Source organism: Rhinolophus hipposideros (assembly GCF_964194185.1).
Source record: "Rhinolophus hipposideros genome assembly, chromosome: 2".
NCBI lineage: Eukaryota > Metazoa > Chordata > Mammalia > Chiroptera > Rhinolophidae > Rhinolophus > Rhinolophus hipposideros.
Genome location: NC_138048.1, coordinates 1,162,822 through 1,179,557, shown reverse-complemented (window position 1 = coordinate 1,179,557; position 16,736 = coordinate 1,162,822).

Genomic DNA, 16,736 nt, shown 5'->3' with positions numbered 1-16,736 from the left:
GGATGACAGACGGGGGCCAATGGCAGACAGTGTCAGTGCCCTGTCTGTCACCCTTCAGCCCGTGTTGGAGGTCACTGCAGCCTTGCTGGTCAGCCTGCACACACAGATGGCTTCTGGCTGCAAGAGTACACCCGGCCTGTGTATGCAAGGCATCCGATTGCCGGGGAGTTAATGCCTCTGGGAGCCGCACCCTTATTGGTAGGCAAACATCCCAGCTCCCTCTGTCCTTCTGAGGTGTGCTCTGCACAGTCCCTTTGGGGGCCCCAGCTGGCTGCAGCCCCAGTTGCCCCCACTGGTGACACAGTGAACACACCCTGGTTGGCGGCTATTCTCCTTCCCCTTTCTTACCCCCTCAACTATGCTTTCTGAGATCGCCTCCCAAATAAACTCTTTGCAGCCAGCACCCAAATCCTTGCCCTATGTCATCCTTTTCTCCCTAAATGTCAAGACAAGAGGGACTGATGAAGGGATTGTCCTTATCTGAAAATCACAAGGCCAGGAAGCCAATTCCAGGTCTAATCAGAGCACCCTGTGGCCTTGGGCAACTCAGCCACCTGAGCCTGCCAGTAACACAGGGAGCTGAGTGAGACTTGCTTCTTCAGGAAGCAAGTGACTAAGACCCAGAGCTAAGGACAAAGAAGCCCCCTGAAGCCCACACTCCAAAGACAATGGGGGCCTGCAGCTCCCGCCATCACCCAGGAACCTCATGCCCATCTGCCACTTTGATCCCGTAGGTCACCGGGGCAGAGGGGCTCAGAAATCATCAGGGTTGTGAACTGTCACTTATGGGCAGGCGCCATGCTTCCCCCACCCCAGAAGTCAAAGTAGAACCCACAGAAGCCAAGTGTCCAGGAGATTGGGTGGGTCTGTAAGGAGAGGGACAAGCACCTCACTCTCAGCTTAGATGTTATATCCCGCAGTGGGCCAGTGGCCTATGTCCTGGGCCTGTGGGCACCACGGAGAAGAGAACGGGAGAGATGGCAGGGCAGAGGGCAGCCACAGGGACTATCGGCAGCCCACTGGTGGGGACCACAATAGGACGCCAGGCAAGGGCTGTCTTGCTGGTCCCCACGCTAGAGGGACACCTGGTGATGGGAGGAGCACAGCAACAGGGAACCCTGCTGAAGGCAGAGGCTCAGCAGATGTGAAGGAGTCAGGCTAGGGCCAGGTGCCAGGTCAGGGTCCCCTGCAGAGGGGCCTCTCCCTAGTAGTGCTTCTGGAAGAATCACACATGCCTGTAAGTAGGCTGGTGGGCACAGAGGCCACTTGAAGGACATGGCTAGCATCAATGGCCTGTCAGTGCAGCCCAAGGCTCTATAGAGACTGACAGACATGGCATTAGAGTCAGCCGCTGGCCTCCTCCGGGCAACGTCCTGCCATAAGGGCACAGAAAGCAGAGGAAGACAGGCTACACGGGCCCCACCCAGTCCCTGGGCCTTGGGCTACAACCTTTCCCAGGAGGGAGGGGAGAGGAGGGGAAAGGAGGGGAGGGCAGGAGGTTCACAATCCGCAGCGGTCTGAACACTTCGGGATTTGTCAGAGATGGCCTTCAAGGAATAGCAGGTCCACAGAGGATGAGGGATAGCACAGACTGAAGTAAAAGAAAAACCCTTTCCCCTTTGTCCTCTCAGCAAGTCCAGGCTGTTCAATAAACTGGTGGCACTTGACTTGGGAAGCTGTGCTGCATAAAGGAAGACAGAGAGTTTATGGGGAAGGGGCCCCTTCCCCCTGCCCCATCTAGCACACCAGGCTCCCACCCACCATGCAGACAAAGGAGGTCTCCACCCACTCCATGATTTTGCCAACAGGCATCAACTTCACACGTCATGAACCCCCTCTGCAGAGTCCCTTAGGCTGCATAGATGGGTTCACAGCCACCCAGGGCCCCGGAAGCTGTCCCCCCAGCCCAGGTCAGCTTAGATGCTGAGTTGCTAAGCACAGCCAGGGGGTGGGGTGAGGGTGAGGGGAACTGAGAAAGAGATTTCTCCCAAGTAGGAGAAAGGAAAAGCACAGTCCGGCCCAGAAACACAGACGCAAAAATCCTGAACAAATCTGAACAAACCAAATCCAGTCATCTCTAAAAGACAATGAAATGAAATGCATCATGTGAAAGTACCATTTGTCCAGGAGTTCGGCTTAACCCCGAAAAAGCAAGTCATTTGGTTCACCACATTAGCAAATAAAAGGAGAAAAATCATTCAATCAGCTCAATAGGCACAGAAAAAAAGTGTTTGATAAAGTCAGTATCTCCTCACAGACTAGGAGTGGAAGGGAACTTCCTTAATCTGATAAACTGTGGGTGCGTGTGGATTCCGTTTCTACAGAAGACTGAAGACAGAGCCTGGGGACCCAAGCTGAATGTGCCAGCCTCATTTCAACACCCACTCACCCTTCCAGACAAGAAGCGGCCCTCAGCACCTGCTGTGGCAGGTCCCTCGCTGTGTGCGGTGGTCACAGAATAGCAGGGGGGCCCTCCCACAGGAACTAAGTGTGCTGTGGCCTTGGTGGTGCAGAACCCTCATCTTGTTGCAGAGGTGGCTGTCCCGGAAGTTTGGGGACAGACGGGGCTGGCCCTGGTGCCGCCATTCCTGCCTCCCAGCCTGCCTTGCCCTTCCCTATGTGAGCAGCTTTGCCAGTTTTTTTAAATTGCAGTAAAATACACATAACATAGAATTTAGCATGCCAGCCATTTCTGGGCGTCTACTTCAGTGCCATTGAGCACATTCACTGCTGTGTGAACGTCATCAATGCCCATCCATCTGCACAACTTTTTCCATCTTTCTAAACTGAAACTCTGTCCCCATTACACAACCACTCCCCTGGTGCCCCTTTCAGCCCCTGGTACCCACCATTCTACATTCTGTCTCTATGAATTTGACTACTCGAGGGCCCTCATATGAATGGAGTCATACATTTTCCTATTGTGACTGGCTTATTTCACTGAGCAAAATGTCCTCAAGATTCATCCATGTGGTAACAGGTGTCAGAATTTCCTTCCTTTTTTTAAAAAAATTTTATTTTATTCAGGGGAGAGCGCGAACGCAGTCCCCCACTACCACAAATTACGTAGTCGAGTTTCCCACATTTGGTCAGCACATCCGGGTGCAATGGATAAGCCTCGCCCTGGGAAAACCACCTTTGTGATCATGGTATCTCCCCTGCCAGGGAAGTATCCCTTCCTTTTTAAGATTGAATAATATTCCATTGTACGATGGATAAACCACCTTTCGTTTATCTGCTCATCCACGGATGGCACTTACGTCGTCCCTCCCCTCTGGCTGCTGTGAATAGTGCTGCTATGAACATGTCTGCACAAGTCTCTGTCTGAAGCGCTGTTTTCAATTCTTTGGGGTATTGGTATTTTTCCTACTTTCTGCATAAAGAAACACTGCCTCAGACCTAGGATTCCGGGCCACGCACTGCCCAGCTCAGACGTTGGAACAGGGAAGAAGACGTGGTACAGAAGAACTGAAGCAGGCGTGTGCTCAAAAAGAGGCAGGACTGGGGCAGGCAGAGGCGGCAGAGGGCATTACCCACATATGCCAGCTCAGCCAATCCTCATAGTAACTCAGATCTGTGCACAAATGCGTTTTGCTTGTCCAGGACGGTTTAAAAATCAGATAGTTCAAGATCTGAATTTCTGGTTTCTCTAGAAAAGTCAGTGGGTCTAGTTTGGTCTGCGTTCCAAAGCTGGAGTCAAGTGGCATGCACCCTGAGACAGAGCCTGAACCTCCAAGTCTCCACAGTTGTCTACAGCCCTTCCCGCCCTGGTCCCCATAGACACTGGAGTTTGTGAGCCCTTAACTGGGGATGTGTCTTCCCATTTTACAGCTGAGGAAAGTAAGGCAGAGAGGCTAAGTAAATGGCTGAGGCCTGACTTGAACCCAGGATTCTCAGGCTACATAACAGACACTGAATGGTACTGTGTTTCCCCGAAATAAGACCTACCCGAAAAATAAGCCCTAGCATGTTTTTCAGGATGACATCCCCTGAACATAAGCCCTAACGCATCTTTTGGTGCAAACCTTAATTTAAGACCCAGTCTTATTTTGGGGGAAACACAGTAACTTAGCTATGCAGGTGGGAGCTGGATGCTTGAAGAGAAACGTGATGACTCATCTGCATACCCCACAGCCAGCCCCTGTGCTCTCAGGACCCACCACTGTCTCCTGAGCCCCAGATGCAGCCCCTGCCAACGGAAAGCATGTGGCCCTTTGCCTGTCTCCCCTCTCCTGCTCTGCCGCCCCTTTTCTCGGTCATCTGGACCCTGTGCCTGCCCTCATTTTGTCTTACCACTGCCGGATGCCCTGCAATCTGCCCAGACACGCCGCAGAAAGGCTCTTCTGGAAATGTGTACCTGCTGGCATCTCCCCTACCGTGTTTCCCCGAAAATAAGACCGGGTCTTATATTAAGTTCTTCTCCAAAAGACGCATTAGGGCTTCTGTTTAGGGGATGTCATCCTGAAAAACATGCTACGGCTTCTTTTCTGGTTAGGTCTTGTTTCTGGGGAAACATGGTACCTAGAAGCCTCCTCAGCCCAAAGCTTCAGGATAAGGTCTGAATGCATCAGTCTGGTCTTCAAGGCCCCTGCGAATAAGCTTAGCTGCCCCCCACCCCCTGCGCTGCCTTATTTCCTGCACAGCTGCCCCTCCAGTCAGACTGAGCTGATGGATACACCACACTGTCCATACCATGCCTCTGTGCCTTTGCCACCATGCCCTTCCCTCACTTGTCTTCTGATAAACCCCTACTCACTCTCCAACCCTGCCCCTGTGCTTCTGCCATTGCAGCTCTGATCACCAGGACTTCCTACTGCCCCTCTCCTGTTACACCGAGACCACAATGAGTCACGTCTGAGCCCCTATGCCAGCCTAGGGCCTGGCACAAAGTGGAGGGAAAATAAATAAAAGGAGAGAAGGAAAAATGGAGGGATGGAGGGGAGGATGGAGACGGGAACGGGTAGAAGATGAAGGAATGGATGGAAGGAGAGATAGAGGGGTGGAGGGAAGGGGGAAAGGAGGGAGAGACACAGAGATAAGTACAAAGAGAGATGGAGGGAGAGATGTATGGAGGGAGGGAGGAAGGGGAGGATGGTGGACCAGTGGAGAGAGGAATGGGATGGGAGGAAGTCCTCACCTCCCAGTAGGAAAGGCCTCAGGGAGGGGAGCGGGTCTTTATTTGCATGTGAATCCTCCACAGAGCCCAGCACGAGGGTGTGTGTGCAGGAGCCAGGTAAACTGACAAGAAGCCAAACACGGAATTCACTGGAAGTGGTGTTTAGGGTGAGGAATGGGGGCCAGTGGGTGCAGGGATGGGGCGGTCCTGAATGATAACGGTGCCAGGCCCAGGTAGGGTTTGGGGGCACTGGGAGAAGTGAGACACTGAACAGCTATGAGGGAGACAGAACTAGCTGGGCATCAAGAATGAGAAGAGGAGGATTGCATCCCTGAAGTGGGGAGCAGTGGTGACACAGGGTTGGACTTGCTGAGAAGGGGGAGCTGTCCAGGGACAGGGTCAGAGCTCAGGACAGTGCCCTGGACCACAGTCGGTTTGGAGTTACTAACTGAGACAGTAAAAGAGGGATTGAGTGGGATTGAGAGAAATTTCCAAAAATCTTGGTGGAAAAAGCAAGAGGATGGAAGCAGAGCCTTGGGGACAGGACAGTGAAGCCAGTCAGGAAGAAGCCAGAGGACAGGGTTGGACTTGCTGAGAAGGGGGAGCTGTCCAGGGACAGGGTCAGAGCTCAGGACAGTGCCCTGGACCACAGTCGGTTTGGAGTTACTAACTGAGACAGTAAAAGAGGGATTGAGTGGGATTGAGAGAAATTTCCAAAAATCTTGGTGGAAAAAGCAAGAGGATGGAAGCAGAGCCTTGGGGACAGGACAGTGAAGCCAGTCAGGAAGAAGCCAGAGGACAGTGGTGGAAGGAGAGCAGGGCAGCAGAGAAGGGTGATGGTAGGTGCGCAGTCAGGGTTTGTTCCCTATCCTTAGGCCCCCTCTTCCACACTGTCCTGTCCTTGGGGTCAGACAGATGCTTGCAAACTAAGATGAAGGAGGTGGGGCTTGGGCAGAGCGGTCATCATTTGTAGCACCAGAAAGGCAGAGCTGTTCTCCGAGGAGAAGCAGCAAATGGTCATGTTAACAGAGATATGATGTGCAGAAAGTGGAAGTACTGTGCAGTTTCTGGCAGCCACACCTGCCGCTACCATATCTGGGCATACCTGGAACCTCTGCATTTACAGCCTCCCTTTGGGACCTCTGACCTTCCCCACATCAGCTGCTCCTTAGCACAACTCTCCCCAGCACAGCCTGCCCTGCCAGACTGCTGACCCTAACCCCTCATGCAGACAAGGCCAGCCTCCCTCTCCCAAAAGACCTTTGTTCTGCTGTTGCTCACCCCTGGACTCCCAGCTGGGGAAGAAGGAGGCTTTCGTCCAGCATTGACCACTGCCAGGCCCTGTGCTACTTGCCCTTGCCCTGCAGCTGGAGAAGCCTCTAGAAAGGTCAAGTGTGGGCTTCGGTGTCATGCCCAAGGAGGTTTGCTCCTGACAGCCAAACACCAGCTGCACAAAGCTGTGCCTGTCTGTCCCTGGGCCTCTGTGTGCCCTACTTCTTGGACAAAGAGATGTCTACCTTCCAGAACAGATCTGAAGGCAATGGGAAACCAGTGTGTCCCTCTCCCTGGCTATGTCCCCAAGCCCATTCTGGACACTGGTCTTGGTGCTCCCGGAGTCCTCTATCTGAGCCCTCCTCCCCATAAGGCTTGCCCCAATGTTACCAGGTCCCCAATTCCGCTGGACCAGCGGGGACCTCCCTCCCTCTCGGCATCCTTCCCAGTGTAACATGCGTCGGTGGACTGCGGCAAAAGTCCTCACGTACATGGCTCTCAGCGTGCTTCACTAAGAGAGCCAGGTGTAGTACATAAGGAAAAACACAGAGCGCCCAGTTCAATTTGAATTTCAGATAAATGACAAATAATTTTTTTAGTATAAGTATGTCCCAAAGATTGCAAAGGACAAACTTGCATTTTATCTGGCAACCCTCTCTTTTACACTCTAAAAATTATTGAGAACCTCAAAGAGCTTTAGTTTATGTGGATTATAAATACTGATATTTACTGTACCAAAATGGGAAAATTGTTAAAATATTACTGCCAGTTGTTCTCTCAAGTGAAAAATGATGTTCCATGAGAAGAGGCTAATTGAGCTGACAACTCATACTTCACACACACGTCCCGACATGACCATCAGACTGAGGGAGGCATTTGTGCACTTTCCATTTATCACACAGAACATTACAAAGATGTGTGCTTATGGGTCAACATCAGAACAAATCTTTTTAAACATCTTTATTGAGATGAAACCCACATACCATATAATTTATCCATTTAAAGTGTACAAGTCAGTGGCTTTTTTTTTAGATTTTATTGGGGAAGGGGAACAGGACTTTATTGGGGAACAGTGTGTACTTCCAGGACTTTTTCCAAATCAAGTTGTTGTCCTTTCAGTCTTAGTTGTGGAGGGCGCAGCTCAGCTCCAGGTCCAGTTGCCATTTCTAGTTGCAGGGGGCACAGCCCACCATCCCTTGCGGGAGTCGAACTGACAACCTTGTGGTTGAGAGCCCACTGGCCCATGTGGGAATCGAACCGGCAGCCTTCGGAGCTAGGAGCATGGAGCTCTATCCGCTTGAGCCACCGGGCCGGCCCAATTCAGTGGTTTTTAGTATGTTTACAAGGTTATACCGCCATCACCGCAGTTAATTTTAAAACATTTTTATCACCTCACAAAACAAAATCCCATGCCCATTAGCAGTCACTCCTCTTTCCTTCCAGTCTCTAACGACCACCAACCTACTTTCTGTCTCTATGGATTTGCCTATTCTGGACATTCTGTATACATGAAATCATACAATACATGGTCTTGGTGACCGGCTTTTTTCACTCAGCATAATGTCTTCAAGGTTAATCCATGTTGCAGTATGTATTAGCACGTCCTTCCTTTTTAAGGCTGAGTAATAGTCCATTGTGTGGCTGGACCACATTTTGTCTATCCATTTACCCACTGATGGACATTTGGATTGTTTCCTCTTTTTGGCACACATTTATGTGCACAAAATTGCAAAGCCATATCACCACGTCTACACCCATACGAAGGCAGGTAAGTTCTTATCATAGTCATAAGTAAAATAACCCTGAGCTAAGGCCTTAAAATGAGAGATTTCACGCCACAATGGACAAAGAACATTTTTTGCTGACTTTTTATTACAGAAAGTTTCTAGCAGAAATAGAGAGCACAGTATAATGCCCCCCCCCCCCCGAGTGTCCTGTGGGGCGGTGAGGAAGGGGTGCTGGCGCTAGGCCCAGCTGGGGGATCCGCTCAGCAGGCAGCCCCCAGACGTCCCTGACCACACTGCCAGCTTCCCCCCAGGAAAGGCGTTGGCCCGGGCTCAGGCAGCACTGTCTCCTGATTGATACCTGCCCGGAGGCGGTGTCTGGGCTCTGGACTGGAAGGGATGCGCTGCAGGCTGGAGGGGCCTCCCTGACGTGAGACGTGAGACGTTCCCGCACCAGCCCTGAAAGAGTTAGAGGCGGGGACACAGAGACCCACCGCACCTCCGAAGTGTTCAGCCTGCAGATGCCTCTGAGGCCAACAACCGGCCAAAGAGGGAAGACTCGCCACCTCAGCCCCTGCTCAGGGTAGGGCGGGCTGAGTGGAGGGCGGTGGCAACAATGTTTCTGCAGGAACAATGCAGCCTGAGCCCAGGCCCGCAGGTATAGGCGCCTGCAGGCCGGTCCAGGGGGCTCGGTTCGCACTCCACTGACTCTCCCTGCGTACTTCCCTCTTGTCCCTAAGTCTTCGCAAGATTTTCTGAACAGTCCAATCCTGGTACTACAGGACCCCAGGACAGGACCCCCAACTGGGGCCAGGCTGTCAGCGAGAGAAAGGTCACCTGTCCCCCCGCCATCCCAAGGCCTGAAGTCCCAGGTGAAGGGAAGGCAGGCACTTGGGATGAAGGTTAGTGGAGGCACTAGGACCCAGATTCCCCCATCAAGGCAGTTGTCCCCCCTCCAGGACCAGCCCCAGGAAGGGAAGCCCACTTCTAGGGGACCCAGAGCTGCCTGTCTGCCAAGTCTGGTGACAGGAAGACACCTGGCAGTGGTAGTCCCCCCCCACCCAACCAAGCCTGAGCGTGCCAGCTGTGTCTGCAGAGAGACACCTTCCAACCTGCTCAAAGGCAGGCAGAGCTTTAGTCCAGGTCTGCGGGCCCTGGTGGGGGCCCGCTGGGTCTAGCCAACTCTCCCAGGGGTGGGTCTTGGCCCCCTGTCTCTGCACTCTGACCCCCAACCCTGACTGGATGCCCTCTCATCACTCTTAGCAGGTGCCACCTCTTTCCCCGCACCCAGCTGCCATGGGAGCTCCCCGAGTTAGCTTTGTTCCAAGCATCCTTTGGGAAAATATGCACTCACTGCCTGTAGGCTGCCCTGTGCTCCAGTTTCCAGACCTTGGTGGCGAGCACCACTGTTTACAGTGGGTCTGGGCAGCCAGCCCCTGGCACTGAACTCTACATGCAGTGCCCACCTTCCGTCTCAGACCTAGGAGAACTTGGCAGAGCCGCAGAGCCCGTGCCCCACTGTCTCTCCCCTCCACGCTCCTAGGATGGACCCAAGTTCCCATGAGCAGAATGTGTCCCTGGGCTAGCATCACCTGAGAGAGGCAGCTGAGGCCTGCCCTGCCGGGGCCTGCTCCCGCAGGTCCCCTGGACAGAGAAGGGAAGGGGGCAGAGGAAAGGGGCACAGAGCCCTGACTGCATACCTGGCCACACAACGGCCAAATTTCACACGCTGGGGGCATTACCTCCCTGCTTTGTAGGAAGGAAGTGGGGACTCAGAGAGAAGGGCATTGCCCAAGGTCACACAGCCAGAGAGAAGCACAGGCAGGAATTTTTGGTGACTTTTGGCCCCCTGCTTGGGCCCTGGGCCTGACCTGACAAGGGAGGGAACAGAAGCAGCCCCTCCCATCAGCAGCAGGTAAGGCTGGAGTCGATGGCCTTGGGCCCCGGGATGGCAACGACACTGGGGCCTGAGTGTCCTCCTGGATGATGTTTATCAGGCCCTGTAACTGGGCCCCTGCTGTCTGGGAGGCTCCTTTTGGATCCAGTAGACAGTATTGAAACCCCATGTTAACCCTTCCCCTGTCCAGGGTCTATCTGGCCCAGGACACTGCCCGGGCCGATGTAGTACATCTCCCGCTCCTTCCCGAGCACCCTGTCCCATTCTGGGTAGCATGGTCCCTCCACAGCCCAGGAGCTGCTCCTCTGGAGCAGACCCCTTCCGGCTGGGCATGTGGGAGGGGTGGAAGAGGCAGAGGGCGGGGACTCGGGAGAGAGGCCCACCACCACAGATGTGCCTGCTTGCCCAGCGTCTTCTTCCCTAAAATGGCAGGGAGTGTGAAGTCCTAAGTGGCTCCTGGTGCCCCCTGGGCCCCTCCCCCCACCCCCCACTGCCAGTGCCTCCTGTGGTCTTTCTCGCAGGCCTTGAGTCAGAGGGCACTTAGAGACTGACAGCTCCATGCCCAGTTTTGAGGTGGAGGCAATGAACAGAGGCCCATAGACCACCGGGGTCTACCCCTGGTCACTCAGTACATGACCGTGGTCAGCCAGGGTTTGTCCCAGGCCAAGGAGCCAGGGGAGCCAAGGGACGGGTGGGGCCGCTGGGGCTTGGGCTGATGATCGCTCCAAAGAACAACAAGGAATAACAACGGACAGCAGCCAGAAGAGTCGGGACAGCTTGTTTCCACAGTGGGCCCAAGGGAACCTGGCTGACCACACCTCAGATATGCTGGACCTGACATCTGCTCAGTGGCTAGCCTTGTTCCTGCTCAGGCCTTAATTTTTAATTCTGCATGAAGCGAAATGGGCACAGCAACATCCTGCAGCCCACAGGGCACCGTTTCTGTGGCCGATAGAGCTAGCAGGTCTCCCCAGAAGTCAGTGATGGCCCTTGCCTCGGGGGGCAGTTCCCATGCTGGGGGGAAAAGACAGAGAGGGAGAGCAGTGGGGGAGGAGGGTCTCCGGCTGGCAGCCTCTGTGTGGGGCTGCTGCATACAGGAGACTTCACATAGGCTCACAGCTTCCCACACACAACAGGTACATCGAGGCGAGGAGACCGGAAGTGGCAGACCTGCTTTGTTGCGGTGTCAAACTGAAGGCTGGACGCCAACTGCAATGACTTACAATAATCACAGCAACTCATTTCTGGAGCGTTCACTACGTGCCAGGCATTGTTCTAAGTACTTCCCATGGGCCGACTTACTCATTCCTCATAGCAAGTCTGAGAGAGAGGTACTGATACTAATCCCATTTAACAGATGAAGAAATTGAGACCAGGGAGGCTGTTACTCACCTAAGGTCAAAGGGCAGTGGGCCTCAGGCAGCACCATCCAGTTTACCCCAGTGCTTGTCCAGTGGATGGAAAGGGTAAGCTTGGTTCCTCCCACACCCGCTGGCGTCTCACCCAAGCCCCCCAGCCTGGCTGCCAGCAGCTCCTTGGAAGCTCCAGGTGGAAAAACAATTGTGGTTTTGGCCCAGGGCTGCTGGAGGGGCCGGGAGCTCCCTTCTCCCTGTCCTGCTGATGGCAAACAGCCCTGACTGAGCAACCTGGAAGGGCTTGGAGGGGGTGGGGAATAGGAGCACTTGCTCAGGAGTGGGATGGGGCCCCATGGGTTCAGAGGGCAAGTGGGAGCCCACTCTTCCTAGAAGTGGGATGGGGGAAGTGGTCTCCACCCTGGCCTGCTGAAGACTGCTCCTGGCCTGGCCCCCAGCGCCTGGAGGGCGGGACAGCCCCAACGGGCAGCAGCCAATTTCCCTCACAACTGGAACAATGACGGAGTGTTTATGGAGCACCTACTGAATGCCAACAGTCCCTGTTCTGGGGATACTGTGGGAAAGCAGCCCCGATCCCTGCCCCCTTGCTGTCTGGCAGGGAGAGCAGACAATGAAAGAGCAATAATAAGAAAGTGTCTGTTTCCCAGACATTGGGAAGAGGTAAAGTGACTTGTCAGACACTCAATGAGGCTGCGATGAGATTCACACCAATGAGATTCACACCTGGGGACGTGGGCCCTTGTGACGGTGCCCTGAACCCAGGCAGCCACCCCCCTGGGGCCTGTCTCTGTGAATTGAGCGCCTGTCACATGCAGGGTCATTCCTACACCCATGTGACCCTGCCAACGACACCCTCAGGTGGGTGTCAGCATTCTCTTTTTCCAGAAGTGGCAACTGAGGCTCCGAATGGGTTTAGTTGGAAAAGGCAGCACCAGGGTGCCACCTCAGATCCCTGGCACCAGAACCCACAGCCGCGCCCAAGCCTCCCCTGGGAATTCCTGGCAGTTAGAATCCTGGGAGGGGGCTCTCCAGAGCAGGACCGAGGGGCCTCAGGGCCCGCCAGCGGCCAGCCTCCTGCGGGGCCTCGGAGGCCATCATCTTTTCTTTTACAACGACACATTGCTTGTGCCGCTTAAGCCTCACCCATGGGAACTCTCTAGATACTGTGGTCTATTCTTTTCAGCAACAATGCAGTTAGAATATAACCAGTTAAGAGGAAATGAAGTCCACACAGAGTCTTCTTTGAGATCCTAAGGAAAAACTGCCATCCAACTATTTCAGGCCATAGCACAGTAGAGTAAGAAGCTAGGTGCTTCTTGAGATAGGAAAGGTTACTTGCACCTAGGTTAGGTGCACCTCTGCACCTGTACAGTTCCAAGGAAATGTACAAATGCTCCCAAACTGGTATTTTGCGACTGTTCTTGTGTTGGCTATGAGTGGTAGTCGGTCCCTTTCCTTATTGTTGGACTATTATTTCTAAACGCACCTAGGGTTTGCCCTGGCTTGATACATCTTGTCAGTGAATCGATTGTCAATGATTCTGCTGTGAGCAGATCTTAATAAGAAGGGGACTCCATCACAAGAATAAATTCCACCAAGTACTGCTCGAGCTCGGGGAGCTCCAGGGACTCAAGGACCGAAACTGAGGGCTTGACACAGCACAGTTACCAGCCGCCACAGCAGTTCTGTGCCAAGTAGAGAAAGGCTCCATTTCCTCAAGACACTTTACTGCCATCTGCTGGAAAATTGCTCTGGTAAATACACAGACCTACTGTGATTACTGTGTGAATAGCACTCCTTGGAATTGTGCAGTGCACAACCTGTACATGGCAGTCCTGTCTTGATGTCACCAGGATTCCCTCTTTCTCCATCATGTTTTATCTTTTTCTCCTTCCTCCATTTTATTCTTTCATACCTTAGACAGGCTTTATCTTTGAGATAGAAATATGGCTGCTCTATAATTTGTAAGACAAGGTCACTTCCCCTCCCACCCTCAAATAAACAAATCTCGGTAAGGACTCTGGCCCAGGTTGAGTCACAGTGCATCACTAAACCATCTCTGTGATCAGGGAAAGGGGATGTCTATCAGTCAGGACGAGCACGATTATCCTGCTTGTCAACCTATGGTCGTTGGCTCCAATCCAGCACCACTAGGAATCACCACTTTGGGGTGTGCTGAAGGAGGGAATGAGGATACTTTATGAAGTGCCAACAGCTCAGTTGGGATACGGCACGGCTGAGGCATAGCTCAGTGGTGTTACAGCTCAATTATAAAACAGCACAGCTGCAGAGCAGCAAGGCTATGAGGCAGCTCTAAGTTCCCGACGGCCCTGGCCCCAGTGTTGCCAGCTAGACAGCTCTGTTCTGATCTGCTCCCCTCCAGTCTGACATAACAGCTCCTCTGTATTACAGCTCCAGCCTGGTAGTCTGCTATGGAAAGGGAAAGTACGCTGTCTGAGCCAGAGGGGACCTTACTTACATAGAGAGATGTCCCCATTCCTGGTCCCAGATTGGTCTATCCTCATGCAAATGAGGACTCCAAATCATCACAGTTTGGTCCAAAAAGCACTGTCCTGATTGGTCAGAACGGAGTTGCTCTGATGGGTCAGTGAAGATGCTGATGGTGACACAGCTGCACAGCTCCGATTTGACAGGAAAAACCTCAGTCCTGTTGGTTGAAACACAAGTCCAAGAATTCCTTTCTAAGGGCTGGCTCAGATGGCAGGAGCACTGTGCAGGCAGGCAGTCCGGTGCCTGCTTCTCCCTGAAGTGAGGCTTTTGTGAGAGGCCTGTTTAGCAGCAGCTGCTATGCACTGTTTTGTTTTTGTTTTGTTTTAATCTTTGAGCCCAGTTAGCCACCAGGAGCCTTTCTTGGTAGTATTTTCCTTCTCAGGGTCAACATGTGTAACAAGCCACCTGATCACTCAGTAACTTAAAAAAACAAAGGTTTATTTCTTGCTCATACTGAATGCCACTCCAGTTTGACTGAGGGCTGTACTCACCTCGGACTTTCAGGGACCCAAACTAACAGAGGCTGTGGCTCAAAATGTGCTCCCACCATCAGCATGGCGTTGGGAGAATCACACCCTATGACACGCTTAAGCCACAGAGCTCACAGTTCAGAAAGAAAGTCTGTGGCCACATCCAACTTCAGAGGGCAGCTAGGTACAGCCCTGGCCGGGCACCAGGAAGGGTGCCCTGAACTTGAACCACATTCTACTGAACTAGAACCACATTCTACTTTTGGGGCAGTGGGGCTGGGCTGGGGGCGGGCGCGTAATCATGGGATTGAGGGGTAGCAGCTCCTCAGGGAAGCGAGGAGGGTGCCGGCTGCCCCAGACAACTGTGCAGGGCAGCAGCGCACCGTCAGGCAGGCCAGGGTGGGAGGGCCATGTGTGAGTGACGGCACAGAGCGGCCAAACCCCGCCTCTGCACACTGCTTTGAGCAGGAGCCTGCCAGGACCAGGACTCTGGAGAAGAAACACACACATACTCTGGCCCCGGGCAAAACTCATGGGGAGCCCAGCCTGGACTCCAGACATGTTTTAAATGCGGAGCCTCTGTGCTTGTGTCACATTCTGGTTCTTGGGTGGCTGTGGGTGGGCAGAGGTGCCAGGTGAGTAAAGAATGATTATCGACACCCCTTAGACTTGTAGACTCCATTTTACAGAGGCGACCAGCGCTGGGATCAGTCAAAGAGCTTTGTCAAATTCACCGGGCTGATTGAGAAGCCCGCGTTTACTGAGCCTACTACCTACTACCACATGCCAGGCTTGAGTTCACTTCTCAGGAGCAAGGAAGTACAGAGGTCGGGGACACATCGCAAAGCCAGGTGGGCCCAGCTCCAAACCTCAGGCCTTCCCATGGTACCTCAGGAGCCGGGGGTCATGTTGGGTGGGGGCTGAGTGGGCCTTGGAAGGGTGATGGTTCCAGCATGTGATCAAGGAACCTGAGGAACCACATGGATGGCTGCGGGGCTGCGTTTCAGGCACATTCCTGAGCTCTGAAAGGAGAACTAAAAGTGTTCCCTTGTTTTTGAGCTGAAGAGACAGCAATATTGTGGCGTAACTAGGAACAGATGGGCTTCAGGAATTTCCAAGGGCCTTTGAGCGTGTTAGACAAAATAGCCTCCCAGCCACACACCATAACTTTGTCTGGCCGCCTGGGTATCGGTTACCGAGACGACCGGCAGGCTGCACACACTGGCTGGAGGGTCCCAGAAGGGAGTGGGCCTCTGGCTGGGCCCCTGGCCACGCCCCCTGCCCCAGCAGGAACCCCCCTCTGCTTATGACACTATCTCCAGAGTTCCAAGGCCACGGTCCACACTGAGAATGTCACACTCAGAGTCGGCAAGGGGGAGGGAAGTCCCAAAGCTGCCCCACCACATGGCCCCTGATGCACAAACCCTCTGCTACCATGCCTTTGGGTAGGTGACACCCACGGTCACCCAACGTGAAGCACACAGCGGCTCGGTGCCAGGCACTGGGGGGAGCCAGGGAGCATGTCCTGACTGGGTGACTGACCTGCCTGCATCCTGCCCTCACATGCAAACACACTTGTGTGGGGATGAAGCCGTTTCCTAAGTGCCAGAGCCTGGACGTGCCTGAACCTGGAAGCACTGCCTTGTGTTGGCTGCCGTTATGATGACCTTTGGACCACTCTGCTGTGACAACATCGTGCTTCATCCCTACCTGAATATTATTAGCCAAAACGATTAGGTTGCTGCAAAAGTAACTGTGGTTTAAAAGGTTAAAAATAATTGCAAAAACCGCACTTACTTTTGCACCACCTATACGTGAGCACGGGCCTCTGCCAGGGCGTCTGATGGGGGCAGACCAAGGCTCATGCCATGCTTTGCCTCCCTCAAGCCCGCACAGCAATGCCAAGTTCTAAGCACTATGCGAAACTGCCTTCCCGTGGCCTCAGCTCCTGCGCGGAGCAAGGCCTCCTGGCTCTCTAGTCTGTTTCACCATCTGTGCAACAAGATGTTGGACAGTCAAGCCATGCGGGGCCTCCCACGCTCACCCTCACCCTCATTCTGTCCTCAAATGACTCAGACACCATGTGGCAGCCCTACTTGCATTGTCTCACACAGTCCTCTGTAGAGGGAGTGGCAAGCCTCAGAGAGGGAAGGCCACCTCCCAGGGTCATTTCTCAGGCCAGTGACAAGGGCAGGTTTGAACCCAGGCTGGCCAACTCCAAAGCCTGCGAACTTTCTCCTGAGACCCTCCTGCAGAGTCCTGGCTCCTACTCACCTAACAGTGACAAGGGAATGCAGAGAAAACAACTGGGGTAGTGGCAGACATGGACCTCTGTCACTCAGCCCAGTGCAGCCTTGGGCGAGTGCTTCGTGC